The sequence below is a fragment of the Gossypium hirsutum genome, chromosome A03 (genome assembly GCF_007990345.1).
Source record: "Gossypium hirsutum isolate 1008001.06 chromosome A03, Gossypium_hirsutum_v2.1, whole genome shotgun sequence".
Lineage (NCBI taxonomy): Eukaryota > Viridiplantae > Streptophyta > Magnoliopsida > Malvales > Malvaceae > Gossypium > Gossypium hirsutum.
In genome coordinates this window covers 78,550,206-78,564,865 of record NC_053426.1, presented here as the reverse complement: position 1 = coordinate 78,564,865, position 14,660 = coordinate 78,550,206, and the positions used below count along the sequence as shown (strand labels likewise).

At 39.3% G+C, this 14,660-nt stretch overlaps 1 non-coding gene across 1 annotated transcript; it reads right to left on the bottom strand.

The window, feature by feature from the left end:
• Window positions 1-5,134: 5,134 nt before the first annotated feature.
• Window positions 5,135-5,241, bottom strand: LOC121227761 (small nucleolar RNA R71). Its single transcript, XR_005925284.1, has one exon. It is a non-coding gene; the product is annotated as a small nucleolar RNA R71 (small nucleolar RNA).
• Between the last annotated feature and the right edge of the window lie 9,419 nt (window positions 5,242-14,660).

Here is a 14,660-nt window from a genome sequence, read left to right as displayed (position 1 = left end):
ATCACACACGGCGTGTCACACGGGCGTGTCCCTACCGATCCCAAGTTTAGTCCAACTCGGAAAAGGCCAATTTTTAGGGCTCTTAAGCATTCCAAAGCCTATTTAAACACCTGAGGAGGCACTTAGACAGGGGACACATAGGAGGAAGCAAGGAATTGTTCAAGGAAAGTCGATAGATCCATCTCAGAAGCCGGATTCACCATCAAGACTAAAGATCTCCCTTTAAATTCGCCCAGGAGTTTTGGGATTTCTTATGTTTTGTTATTTTTATTCGCTTGAGATGTGTTCTTTCATTAGTATGACCTAAAACTGTGACAGCCCTAAAGTGACCCTAGTCGGAAAGCGGTTTCGGGACCGCTAAACTGAGTCACCAAATTATTTGAATATGATAATTATTGTCTAAAATATGTGAATATGAATGTGTGAAAGTTTTAAGCTTTGATTTAGTTAATTGCATGTGAATTTAGTTAATAGGACTTATGTGTGACACTTTTGAAATGTGATAGGTTAATCTATAAGGATCTATTAGTGCATGTAATCAAAGGGGTGGACTTGCATGTCAATTTCCCCCATTTAATTAGTAGAGGCCGGCCATGACAATAAGGGTGGACAAAGTGTGATGGGTAAAACATGTCATAAACATGTTGTGTTAATGGTTTATGTTAGAAATGATAAAATAATAATGGTTAGTAGGATGATGAAAAAAAAAGAAAAGGTTCTCATTTGTTTCTTCATGACCGAAAAATCAAAGGAAGAAGGGGAAGAAAAGGTTGAGGAGGTTCGGTTATACTAGTATCTAGATTAAGGTATGTTTGATGATGTTCCATGAGATGCATGCATGTTTTAGTTGTTAGCTTGAGTTCTACCTAGCCCATGGTTTAAATCTTTGCTATGTGATGGAGATGATATTCGACCATGGGTGTTGTCTTCTTGGGTGGTGTTTGATGTTGGTGATGATGCATGAAGATGAGTTAAGTTTCGGCTAAGGTGGATTTGTGTTGATGTCATTTGCATGCTAAATGTGAAGCTTTATAATGATACATGTGATGGTGGATTGATGCCTCTTGGATTTTCTTTTAAGCATTTTTTTGGAGATAGACATTAGGTTCTTTGTTTAACCCATGACCAAAATTGAAATGGTATGGTGTCTTGATGCATTCGGCCATAGTAGGAAATATGGTTGTTGTTCATGTTATTTGCATGAGAAATCGTAGTAAGGTGAAGTGCAAATATTAGTATTTGATTACTAGTTTACATATGTGTATTAGCCGAGTTTTGAACTTGAAACAAAATGGTATGTAGTTAATACAAGTAACCATATTTGTAGGAAGTATTAAGCATATAATTGGCCTCAACATAGACATGCATATTCGGCCACATGAGATAGATTGGTGTTGCATGTATTCGGTTAGGGCAAGCATATTGATGCTTTTATCTTGACTTAGATAATCGGCTCAAGGAGAATTTGTTAAAGTGCTTAGTTAATTGATATTAGGTTAATGATGTGTGTATTCGGTCATGAAGGTGCACATGAGTAAATGTTAGATTAATTGTACTAAATTGCTCAATGTGATTAAAAATGCGTATGACCGCTTTGTATTTGAGCTAAAGGTGGCCATATGACCTATCAACTCCTTGTCATATTCGGCCATAAGCTAGCATAATGAGACCTTAATAAGTTAAATTTGCTTGAATTAGCTCAAGAGCTTAGAGGACCAAAGTTGGACAAGGGAAAGGAAAAAGTGATCGAATAGCCGCCGAAATCGTTCAACAACATCCGAGGTAAGTTTTCGAGTAATGAAACTTAGTTTACGATTTGATTAAGTCATGACGTATAGTCATAACAAAAATACGGTGATATAATGATTCTACTTGAATTATATGTTGAATTAATTAGTCTATACGTATGATGGGTAGCCGTATGTGCATAGAGATCATGTCATAAAGCAAATCAAAATCGTGCTCTTTGTATGTGGCTATTGAGCTGAAATTAGTAAGTGTGATAAGTGTCTTGTGTTTGAGCTTTGGTAATGAAAATGAAATATGGATGTGTCATGATTATCGATATATGTGCATGGTTATTCGAATGATATCCGGGCTAAGTCCCGAAGGCTTTTATGCTAGTGACTATATCCGGACTAAGATCCGAAGGCATTTGTGCGAGTTGCTATATCCGGGCTAAGACCCGAAGGCATTTGTGCTAGCGATTATATCCGGGCTAAGTCCCGAAGGCATTTATGCTAGTGACCATATCCGGGCTAAGACCCGAAGGCCTTGTGCGAGTGGTTATATCCGGCTAAATCCCGAAGATACTTGGGTTTGGGAATGAGCAATCTTGCTGTAATAATTTCAATTAATACGCTCGTAAAATCCCAACGATGAGGTATGTTTCGTATGTGCATTGAGATAATTGATTCCCTCTAAATAGTATTTGCTCAATCGACTAATAAGCTTTCGGCTTTTAGACAAGTTGATTCCTTACGTTTGAATATAAAGGTTGGAAATGTGAAGTAGGTATGATTGTGAGAATATGTGTATATGAAATTATTCGTTTAGTCGTATGAATGCTATACTTCAGTTGTGCATGATTTCATTGCTCAAAACTTACTAAGCATTAAATGCTTACTCCGTTCTTTGAATCTCTGTTTTATAGATTTTGGTTCGTCAGCTATCGGACTCGGGATTGTCGAAGTCAAAGTCGTCCACACTATCAAAGCCCTTTTGGTACTCTTTTAGTTGAACTCTGCTAATGGCATGTATAAGACTACCCTCTTTGTTGTTAGTCATGTACCCTTTGGTTTTGTATAAATTTGGATAGCCATGCGAAAATGGCTTATATATACTTTGAGCATAGCATTATAATCGTTTTGTATGTTGTTCCTTGAGAGGTATGGAAATGTTTGGTAACGATTAGCCATTGGAATGGTTAATCATGATCATTTTGGTGCTTTGTATGACAAATTCTAGTTGATTCATGGAAAACCATGAAATAGGTAAAGTTTACCTTAAAAACAGATGCTGACAACAGCAGTGGTGTGGATTTGAAAAATCACTAAAACTAGTAAGACTGGAATTAAATAGTGAATAAATTATGTAATCGAACCTTGATGAATCTACTTTCATATGGAAGAAACGAAACGATCATATGAGTCGTATTTTAAAAGATATTTAAGTTTTTGTGGAACAAGGCCAGAGCGATTTCTGGATCCCCTGATCTTACTTTGGAAATTCACTATAAATTAACCAGAGAAAATTAGAAGTCATGCCATATATGTATAGATTCCTTTTTGAGTCTAGTTTCGTTATAAACAAACGGCATAAGTATTGAAGCCCTGTACAGGAAGATAGCTAAGTCGTATTGCATGAAGGTCAGAGTAGTCGAACCCTGTAACAGGGGAGACTTTAACTAATAAACTGTACTAATTGGCTCGACCAAAAATTCTAGAAAAACATTTTTAGAAGGATATGTGAGTCTAGTTTCAGGTAAAATTTACAAAACTGGTTTTCGGTTTTGGAACTCAAGATATGGTTTTTAAGGTGACAGTGACGCAGTTAGCCAGCTTGTCTGGAAATTTTAAATGAACCGTGTTTTACAATGAAATAAGTCCGTAAATACCTTGTGTTCGACTCCGGCAACGGTCTCGGGTACGGGGTGTTACAAAAACCCCTAAATACCTAAGGGGAATGAAACCTAAGCAGATCTTGTTATTATTATTTGAATTGTATGATAAATATTTGACTTGTTCTTAATTATGTGTTCTTAATTCTTGTTTTGATATTCCAGGATATTGATTCAAGTTAAGCTCTTATTCAGAGGAGGAATAGACCCTTTCTAAAAGTAAATTTGTCATAATTAAGCAGAGTTGGTTGCGCGCCTAGAGATAGGGTGACAAGATTTTGCCAGATTAGGGTGAAACCTAATAAAGGGATCCATAGATCGAGTTAATGCAACCCTGGGGCGTTAATTAGAAAGAGATTTCAATTATTCAATCTAGGGTTAAACGTTGTTAGTCTCGAGAGAGATAATAATATAACTTAAGGATCTCTACGGAACAAGTTGAATGAATAAATCGTCCGATTCAGAGTCAAATAACAAGTGAAGTCTAGGTGGATTTTTCCTTAGGTATTGTCTTAATCAATCAAGTTTTCCAAAAACTATTTTCCCAAAATTTCTTTTTTGTGATTTCTTAGTTTAAGTAATTAGTTAGATAAACAAAACCCTTTTATTTTTTAGGCTAGATAATAAAAAGAAAGTTGATACTAGTACTTTTAGTTCCTTTGGGTTCGATAATCCGGTCTTGCTAAAGCTATGCTACTGTTCGATAGGTACACTTGCCTTCATCGTGATAATAGTTAGTTTCAAGAACGATTCATTATAAATATTTAAAACCTGTCACGAATATCACGTATCAAGTTTTTGGCATCGTTGTCAGGGAACTAAGATATTAGGAACACTTGATTTTTATTACTTTAGCCATTTACTTCTACTGCAATTTAAATTTTATTCTAATTTTTATTACTAATTCTTCTTTTTCCCTTTTTCTGGCAGGTTCTTATAGTTTATGACTAGAAGAAACCTGTCAGGACCATTACTTTTTCACAATGAGATCGATCGCATAGTTCGCAGAAACCAAAGAGAAATAAGGCGAAGATTAAGATACACAGAGAACAAGCAAGAGGACGATATTCAAACCACAACCAAGGAGATGCCTGAAAACCAAGAAAATTTGCTACCTCATGTGATTACTGTTAATCAAATCCTGCTCCGCGCATTATCTATGATTATGTTAAACCTTCTTTAACAGGAACTGAATCGAGCATAGTTAGACCTGTTGTAGCTGCAAATACTTTTGAACTGAAACCTAACACAATTCAAATGATACAGCAATTTGTTCAGTTTGATGGTTTGCAGGACGAAGATCCCAACGCTCACTTGGCAAACTTTTTGGAACTATGTGATACATTTAAAATTAATGGTGTTTTTGATGACGCCATTCGCCTTCGATTATTCCCTTTTTCTTTGAGAAACAAAGCTAAACAGTGGTTGAATTCGTTACCACGGGGGTCAATCACTACTTGGGAACAAATGACCGAAAAGTTCTTACTAAAATATTTTCCGTCGGCTAAAACGGCTAAATTACGTAATGATATCTCTTCTTTTGTGCAGATGGATTTAGAGACACTCTACGATGCATGGGAGAGATAAAAAGACCTTTTGCGAAGATGCCCTCACCATGGGTTACCACTATGGCTACAGGTTCAAACTTTTCATAATGGCCTGAATCCTTCGACTCAACAAATGGTTGATGCAGCTGCTAGCGGAACCATCAATAATAAAACACCTGAAGATGCCTATGAATTTATAGAGGAGATGTCACTGAATAACTATCAGTGGCAAGTCATGAGGACAAAGCCAACAAAAATAGCCGGTGTTTATAACATCGATTCGGTCACCATACTCTCTAATCAGGTAGAACTCTTGAATAAGAAAATTGATGGTTTTCTTAGTTCTTTACAGGTTCACCCAGTAATGCAGTGTGAAGCAAATAGAGGTGGATCAAGCAATTCAGAATACCCACCTTATGGCCACAACATGGAGAACGAGCAGTTAAATTACATGGGTAATAATCCTCGATCTCGAAACAATCCTTATAGCAATACTTACAATGCAGGTTGGAGGAATCACCCAAATTTTTCATGGGAAGGCTAAGGAAATCAGAAACCACCACCCCCTCCAGGCTTTCAGCAACCACCATACCAGCAGGAGAAAAAACCGAACCTTGTGGAGATGCTTACCAAATTCATCTCGGTGTCAGAGACTAATTTTCAAAATACCGAGACGGCACTAAAAAATCAACAAATATTAATCCAATGGCTCAAAACTTAGATTGGACAGTTCGCCAAGTTGATTTCCGAACGTCCACAAGGTAACCTGCCAAGCAACACTGAATCTAACCTAAGGAAGCAACTCAACGCAATTGTCATTCAAGATGAGGAAAGGTTAGTGGCAATACCAAGGCCAGAACCGGTGGTAAGCGAAGGTAAGAATAAGGTAGGCCAAAACAAACAAAAATCAGTAAGTCCAGAATATAAACCTCATGTGTCATACCTCAATGCAATAAGGAAAGATTGCTCAGATGAACAATTTGGTAAATTCCTTAAACTTTTAAGGAAACTACATATTAACCTACCGTTTATTGAAGCACTTTCACAGATGCCGAACGCAGTCAAATTTTTAAAGGAGCTTCTAGCAAATAAATGAAAGTTAGATGAAAGGTCGCATGTGGAGCTGAACGCGGTTTGCTCAGCCATTCTCCAAAATAAGCTACCCAACAAACTAAAAGATCGAGGGAGTTTTACGATTCCTTGTTTAATTGGTAGTTTAGATGTTAATAATGCGTTGGCTGATCTAGGGGCTAGTATCAATGTTATGCCTTACAAATTGTTTAAGCAACTAGGTCTAGGGAAACACAAACAAACTAGGATGAGCATTCAATTAGGAGATAAAACTGTCAGATTTCCTAGGGGTATCACTGAAGACGTACTCGTTAAAATTGACAAATTTATATTCCCAGTTGATTTTGTTGTTTTAGACATAGAAGAGGACAGTAATGTTCCTTTAATTTGGGAAGGCCCTTTTTAGCAACTGCTAGAACAATTACTGACGTTGGCACAGGTGAACTCACACTTCGTGTAGGAGACGAAACAATCAACATTCAAGCTCGCAACCTGAACAACATATCGAAAATTGAAGGTGATTGTACAAATTGTACTACTAAGAATGATCATACAGTGCAACCTATTTTGCAGGAAATAAGTTTGAAGGACACACATGAGCCATGTTCAATCCACAACAAAGAATCTACCCTTGAAGAACGAAGGTTACGAATTGAGGAGTTAGATGAATGGATGACATTTAAACTGAGAAAACACGATAAACTAAAACTACGCCAGAACGAGCTCAATGCCTCACCAAATCAACTTCAAGTTGGAGACAAAGTACTACTAGACGCAGTAGATCCTCAAATCGCCACTTCTGAACCGAATGAAGAAACCCCTCTTATGGTAACTAGCATTTTTCCATACGATACAGTCGAGGTAAATCACCCCAAATTCGGCACGTTCAAGGTAAACAGTACTCGTCTTAAACCTTATGTTGATAAAATTTATAGCAGGGATGAGGAATGTAAACTCCTTGATCCACCATGATCACACACCAGAGAGGTAAGTAGAGCTTAGACTATAAATAAGCGCTTTTCGGGAGGCAACCCGAGCACTAAAAATATTAATTTCTTTAAATTTTAGTTTTAACATCTAACATACTAACTGACTCATGGAACGCAGGCTTTCTAAAGCACACACGGCTAGGCACATAGGCGTACCTTAGGCCGTGTGAAAAAAGGCCGAAATTTTCTCCAACACAAGAAGCGATAAGGCAACACGCCCGTGTCTTAGAATCGTGGTTGAACCTGAAAAAATAGCACGAGCATTCACCACGCCCATGTCTAGAACCCGTGGTCGAACCTGTCAGATTAACACGGCTATGGGCCTACATACACGGGCGTGGGAGAAGCGAACAAAGACAGACACGGTTGTGCGACGTGGCCGTGTGCACCCACACGCCGAAGGAACACAAGCATGGACCAAATGTCAAACACGCCCAAATTCAAAATTCATGAATCACACGGGAAAAAATTAGGGAACACGGGCATGTCCCCTGGTCGTGTATCCCAAAATCTATAAATACCCTTCACTATTCATCATCTTCTTCGCCCAAAATCCCTAATCCTAGCCGCTGCAAGTCCACACGTCTCCCTGCCACACCCGTGGGCCGCCTCCAACTCTATTTTCGACACCCATTCTCATCTTTTTAGCGTTTGTTTACTCTTTCCTCTCTATTTTCTTCATCTCTTTTACTAATTTTATGATTCTTATGGTTTTATTTGGTAGATTTTTTATTTATATTCATAGTTCTCACTATAGTCATGCTTATTCATTTATTCTTTGTCATTTTAGTCAATGCTTTTTGATACATTCATTCTTTTCGTGTGTTCGCATAAGAGTCTAGTTCAATCATTTTATGTTGAAAATAATCATGCTTTTATTATGTTAATTGCTATATAAACCTCTATCATTTAGATTAAACTACTGAGTATTGTTGGTTGGACTGGTTAGTTTAACTATTATCATGATTACTTCTTGAGCTAATTAGTTATGATATATTATTCATTCTTCTTCTAGGTATACCATGTCAAGCTTACGTGGCAAGAAAACTGCCATTCCCGCTTCGAAAAAGCAGAAAGGGGCGTCTTCCTCTGGCCCTACCACGAAAATTTGCCACCCATACCTCCAATTTTCACCTGGCAATCAAGAGGAACTATTCCAAATCCTACGGGCCCAGCCTTTAGGAGTAGGCCGCTGCATTGGCTGGACAGCGCTTGAACAAGTCCAGTTGGCTGACGATGTACAAGCACTCCTAACAACTGATCCATGGGACCTCTTCTTTGCGATCATCGAGCCGACATACCTTCAGCTCACACTTGAACTTTGCTCGACATTCCATGTTCAAGACGTCATGACCAACTTTGATGATCCTAGAACAGTCCAGTTCCGTCTCAGCGGTTTAGTCTGCCAGTTGAGTGTGCCCGAGTTCGATATAGCTTTGGGCCTATACACAGAGGAGTTCATAGATGAGAATGACCTCGACACTCTCCATCGCCACATCCACTACTCGCCCTCAAAGTGCTTGTACGCTTTGGTCCCCAGTTCCACCACCTACGACCCGAGCCACTCCAAGACATCGACTCTCTCTCCCTCATTGAGGTACCTACACGCCATCTTGGCACACACTTTGACAGGACGTCGAGAGAGTACTGGTGTCGTTAACAATCACGACGCCTACTTTCTATGGAGCATGGTAAACGGGCATGTACTCGACCTCGCTTACTTTATTCCCCTCGCCATTTGCCACCAGACGGAGCGGCATCAGAGGGGGGTCATCTCCATTGGCCCCTGCGTGACTCGACTGGCACGGCACTTCGGGCTCCTTAACACAGTAGCCCAATCATCCTCCCTTACTCTTATTGGCCAGATGTCCCCACAAGGTATCTCGAGCATGCTTAGTATAAGGATGATCGAGAAGCGTCGAGGAACCCACCCTGTAACACCCCGAACCCGAGACCGACACCGGAGTCGAACACGAGGTGTTAACAGACTTTAAACCCCTTATAAAAATATTTCTCAGACACTGCCAATCTGCGTACTAGTCGCTTTAAAAATCATATCTTGAGTTTCACAACTCGAAAATAAGTTTTGTGATTTTTCCCTGAAACTAGACTCATATGTCCATCTACATATTTTTTTCTAGAATTTTTGGTCGGGCCAATTAGTACAGTTTATTAGTCAAAGTCTCCCATGTTACAGGGATTGACTACCCTGACCTTTGCGCATTACGACTTGGATATCTCCTTGTACAGGGCTCCAATACTGATGCCGTTTGTTTCTATAGAAACTAGACTCAGAGAGGAATCTATCCATATATGGTATGACTCCTAATTATCTCTGGTTAATTTTTAATGAATTTCCAAAGTCGGAACAGGAAATCCAGAAACCGTTCTGGCCCTGTCTCACGAGAACCTGAATATCTCTTAACATACTATTCGTATGATTGTTTCGTTACTTTCCTATGAAAGTAGATTCATCAAGGTTTGTTTACATAATTTATTCACTATTTAATTCCCTTCCTACTATTTTAGTGATTTTCCAAATCTACATCACTGCTGCTATCAGCATCTGCCTTTAAGGTAGACTTTACCTATTTCATGGTTTCCATGATTCAACTAGCCCTTTTTGCATAAATAGCACAATTTATGAAAGTGATTAACCATCCCCATGGCCAATCCTTGTCAAGCATATCCACACCAAATGATTATAACAATATACTCAAACACATATAAGCCATTTTCGCATGGCTATCCAAAATTTATACAAGTCCAAAGGGTCCACGACCCACAACAAACGGGTAGTCCTATACATGCCATTTCGAAGTTCAACCAAAATTGTACCAAAAGGGGGCTTTGATAGTGTGGGTGACTTTGACCTCAAGATCCCGAGTCCGATAGCTGGAGAACCAAATCTATAAAACAGAGGAGCAATGAAACGGAGTAAGCAATTTATGCTTAGTAAGTTTTGAGCAAGGAATTCCAGCACAACAAAAGTATAGCATTCATATAGCTAAACGGATAATTTCATATGCACAAATTTACGATATCGTACTTGCTTCACATTATCAACCCTTATGTACATACACAAAAGATCAACTCAGCCAAAGGCCGGTAGCTCGTTTATCCACTGAGCGAATACTTATTTGTAAGGGCTCAACTAAATTCAAGCACATACGAAACATACCTCAATGTTGGGATGTTTCGAGAGTATTAACTGGAATTTTACAGCAAGTTCATTCATTCCCAAATCACGTACCTTCGGAATTTAACCGGATATAGCTCCTCGTTCAAATGCCTTCGGGACATAGCCCGGTTATAGTAATTCGTACAAATGCCTTCGGGACTTAACCCGGATTTAGTAACTCGCACAAATGCCTTCGGGACTTAACCCGGATTTAGTAACTCGCACAAATGCCTTCGGGACTTAACCCGGATTTAGTAACTCGCACAAATGCCTTCGGGCTTAGCCCGGAATTAGTATCTCGCACAAATGCCTTCGGATCTTAGTCCGGATATTGTCACTTAGCACAAGCCTTCGGGACTTAGCCCGGACAGCATTCAAATAACCATGCACATTTAACAATAAATCATGGCCCATTCGTATTTCATTTTCGTTAGCAAAACTCAAACACAAGACATTTATCATTCTTGCAAATTCGGCTCAATAGCCACACAAAGAGCATGATTTTAATTTGCTCAAAACATGATCTAATCACATCATAATTTAAGCTCTTTTACTCAAGAACTTACCTCGGGTGTTGTCGAACGATTCCGATAGCTATTCGACCACTTTTTCCTTCCCTTTATCGGATTTAGTTCCCCTTTGCTCTTGAGCTTAATTAAACAAATAAATTGATTTAATCATTTGAGCATCGAAAAGAGGAACACAAGGCACTTAGCCATATTTATACATTAGACATTAAAGTCACATATGTACGGAATCATGAATCAAACTCAACATTTTAGCTAATTTTTCCCCCTTGGCCGAATATGCATGTCTATTTTGGGGCCGATTTCCACACTTAATACATTCAACAAGTATGGTCACTTGTATTGACTAAACACCCTTTTGTTTCAAGTTCAAAACTTGGCTAATACACACATATACACACTAGTAAAGCATCCTCTCCCTTTCCATCAATTTAACACATGCATTGCTCATTAACATGCAAAAGTTATATTCGGCCTTAGCACACAACTTGCTAGCCGATTCTTCTCCATTTAGCAACCAATGCACATATGTGCTCACTCAAAAATGCTAAAAAGGAGGTTCAAGAATCATCAAGCCACCATCACATGCATCATTAACAAGCTTCATATTTAGCATGCAATGGCATTAACACAAACTCCACCTAGGCCGAATCTTAACTCATCTTCATGCCTCATCACCACAACATCAAACATCAACCAAGAATGATGCATCCATGGCCGAGTGTCATTTCCATCACATAGCAAGATTTAGACCATGGGCTAGGTAGAACTCAAGCTAACAACTAAAACATGCATGCATCTCATGGAACATCATCAAACATACCTTAGCCTAGCTACATGCATGGCCGAACCTCTTCAACCTTTCTTCTTCCTTCCTCCTTAAAATTTTTGGCCAAGGATGAACCAAAGGATGAGCATTTTTTTTCTTTCTTTTTTTTCTTTCTAGTTTCGGCTAAATGAAGATGAGAAAGGATGAACAAAAATTTTCTCCTTTCTTTTCTTTAGCTCACGGCAATGGGGGGGGAACAACTACACACATTTTTTTTTGTATTCATCATACTCCTTTTCATTATTTTATGCCCATGCCCCTTATTTTATTTTTTTCCTACATACCTCACTAGGCCAACATGTTCCCAACATGTTTCCACCCATAGCATGGCCAACCACTAGCTCAAATTTTGGGTAATTTGACATGCAAACCCATCATTTTCACAACATGCATTAATAGACCATTTTAAATTAGCCTATCATATTTTCACCATGTCTCATATCAATCCCTATTTAATAATTTCTCATGCAATTGGCAAAATTGGAGAATGAAACTTCCACATACTCATGTACACACATAATAAGCATAGAATATGGAAATCAATTATTTTTATGACTCGGTTTTGTGGTCCCGAAACCACTTCCCGACTAGGGTCAATTTTGGGTTGTCACAACTCTCCCCCACTTAAGAAATTTTCGTCCCCGAAAATCTTACCGGTAAATAGGTTTGGGTATCGTTCTTTCATCGAGCTCTCGGTTTCCCAAGTAGCCTCCTCGATCCTGTGTTTGAGCCATAACACCTTCACTAACGGAACCCTTTTGTTTCGCCACTCCTTCACTTCACGAGCTAGGATACGCATCGGCTCTTCTTCATAACTCATATCGGCTTGAATTTCAACCTCTGATGGGCTAATTATGTGCGATGGATCAGATCGATAGCGTCGAAGCATCGAAACATGAAAGACGTCGTGAATCTTTTCAAGTTCAGGGGGCAAAATCAATCTATACGCAACCGGACCAACTCGTTCGGAGATTTCGTACGGCCCAATGAATCTCGGGCTCAACTTGCCCTTACGGCCAAACCTGAGTACCTTTTTCCAAGGCGAAACTTTAAGGAACACTTTATCTCCCACCTGACATTCAATGTCCTTTCGTTTCAAATCCGCATACGATTTTTGACGATCTGTGGCTGCTTTCAGACTTTCACGGATTACCTTTACTTTCTGTTCGGCATCCTTAATCAAATCAACTCTGAAAATTTTACTTTCATCGAGCTCGGTCCAAAACAATGGTGTACGGCATTTACGACCGTACAAAGCCTCGTAAGGTGCCATCTTAATACTTGATTGAAAACTATTATTGTAAGCGAATTCAATCAAAGGTAAATACCGTTCCCATGAACCACTAAACTCGAGGATGCAACATCTCAACATATCCTCAAGTATCTGAATTATCCGCTCAGATTGACCATCGGTTTGGGGATGAAAAGCAGTGCTAAAATGCAGCTTGGTACCCAAAGCTTCTTGCAATTTCCTCCAAAATCGCGAGGTGAATCTCGGATCTCTATCCGACATGATAGAAATAGGTACCCCGTGTAATCTCACAATCTGAGAAACGTACAATTCAACTAGCCTATCCAATGAAAAATCCATACACACGGGGATAAAGTGAGCCGACTTAGTCAGTCTATCGACAACAACCCAAATCGCATCCTTCTTACTTGTTGACAATGGCAGTCCGGACACAAAGTCCATTGTGACTCGATCCCATTTCCACTCGGGTATCATGATCGGCTGAAGTAATCCTGAAGGCACTTGATGTTCCGCTTTCACTTGTTGACATATTAAACATCTCGAAACAAAGTCGGAGATGTCTCGTTTCATACCATGCCACCAAAACCAACGTTTCAAATCGTTGTACATTTTCGTACTCCCCGGGTGAATTGACATTCGGCTACAATGGGCTTCATTCAGAATCATCGAAATGAGTTCCGAATTCCTTGGAACACACAAACGACTTCTGAACCTCAAACAATCATCATCATCAATTTGAAACTCCGATTCCTTGTTCGGAGCACACTCAGCCCGTTTTGCAACCAATTCATCATCAACTTTCTGGGCTTCACGAATTTGATGAATCAATAATGGTTTGGCTTTTAATTCAGCTATTAACACATTGTCGGGTAGAACAGACAAGTGCACATTCATCGCTCGTAAAGCAAACAATGACTTCTGGCTTAAGGCGTCCACAACCACATTAGCCTTTCCCGGGTGGTAATCAATGACAAGCTCGTAATCTTTCAACAACTCAAGCCAACGTCTTTGTCGCAGATTTAAGTCTCTTTGAGTCATCAAATATTTGAGACTTTTGTGATCCGAAAATACATGGCACTTTTCACCAAATAAGTAATGTCGCCATATTTTTAAAGCAAATACGATGGCAGCTAGTTCAAGATCATGGGTCGGATAATTTTTCTCATGTGGCTTTAATTGTCTCGACGCATAGGCCACAACTCGACCTTCTTGCATCAATACGCAACCCAACCCAAGTAGGGATGCGTCACGATAAATGACAAACTCTTTGCCTGATTCGGGTTGCACTAAAATTGGAGCTTCAGTCAAATGAGTTTTCAGTTGATCGAAACTTTTCTGACATTTCTCCGTCCATTCGAACTTAACATCCTTTTGAAGTAGCTTCGTCATTGGTGTGGCTATCATCGAGAAACCTTTGACAAATCGTCGGTAATAACCAGCGAGTCCCAGGAAGCTCCGAACTTCGGTAATATTTCTTGGAGGCTTCCAGTTAAGTATGGCTAAAATTTTGCTCGAGTCAGCTCGAATACCCGATGCGGATACCACATGACCCAAGAAGCTAACCTCTCTTAACCAGAACTCACACTTACTGAACTTAGCATATAACTGCTTATCCCGCAAAATTTGCAACACTAGCCTCAGATGC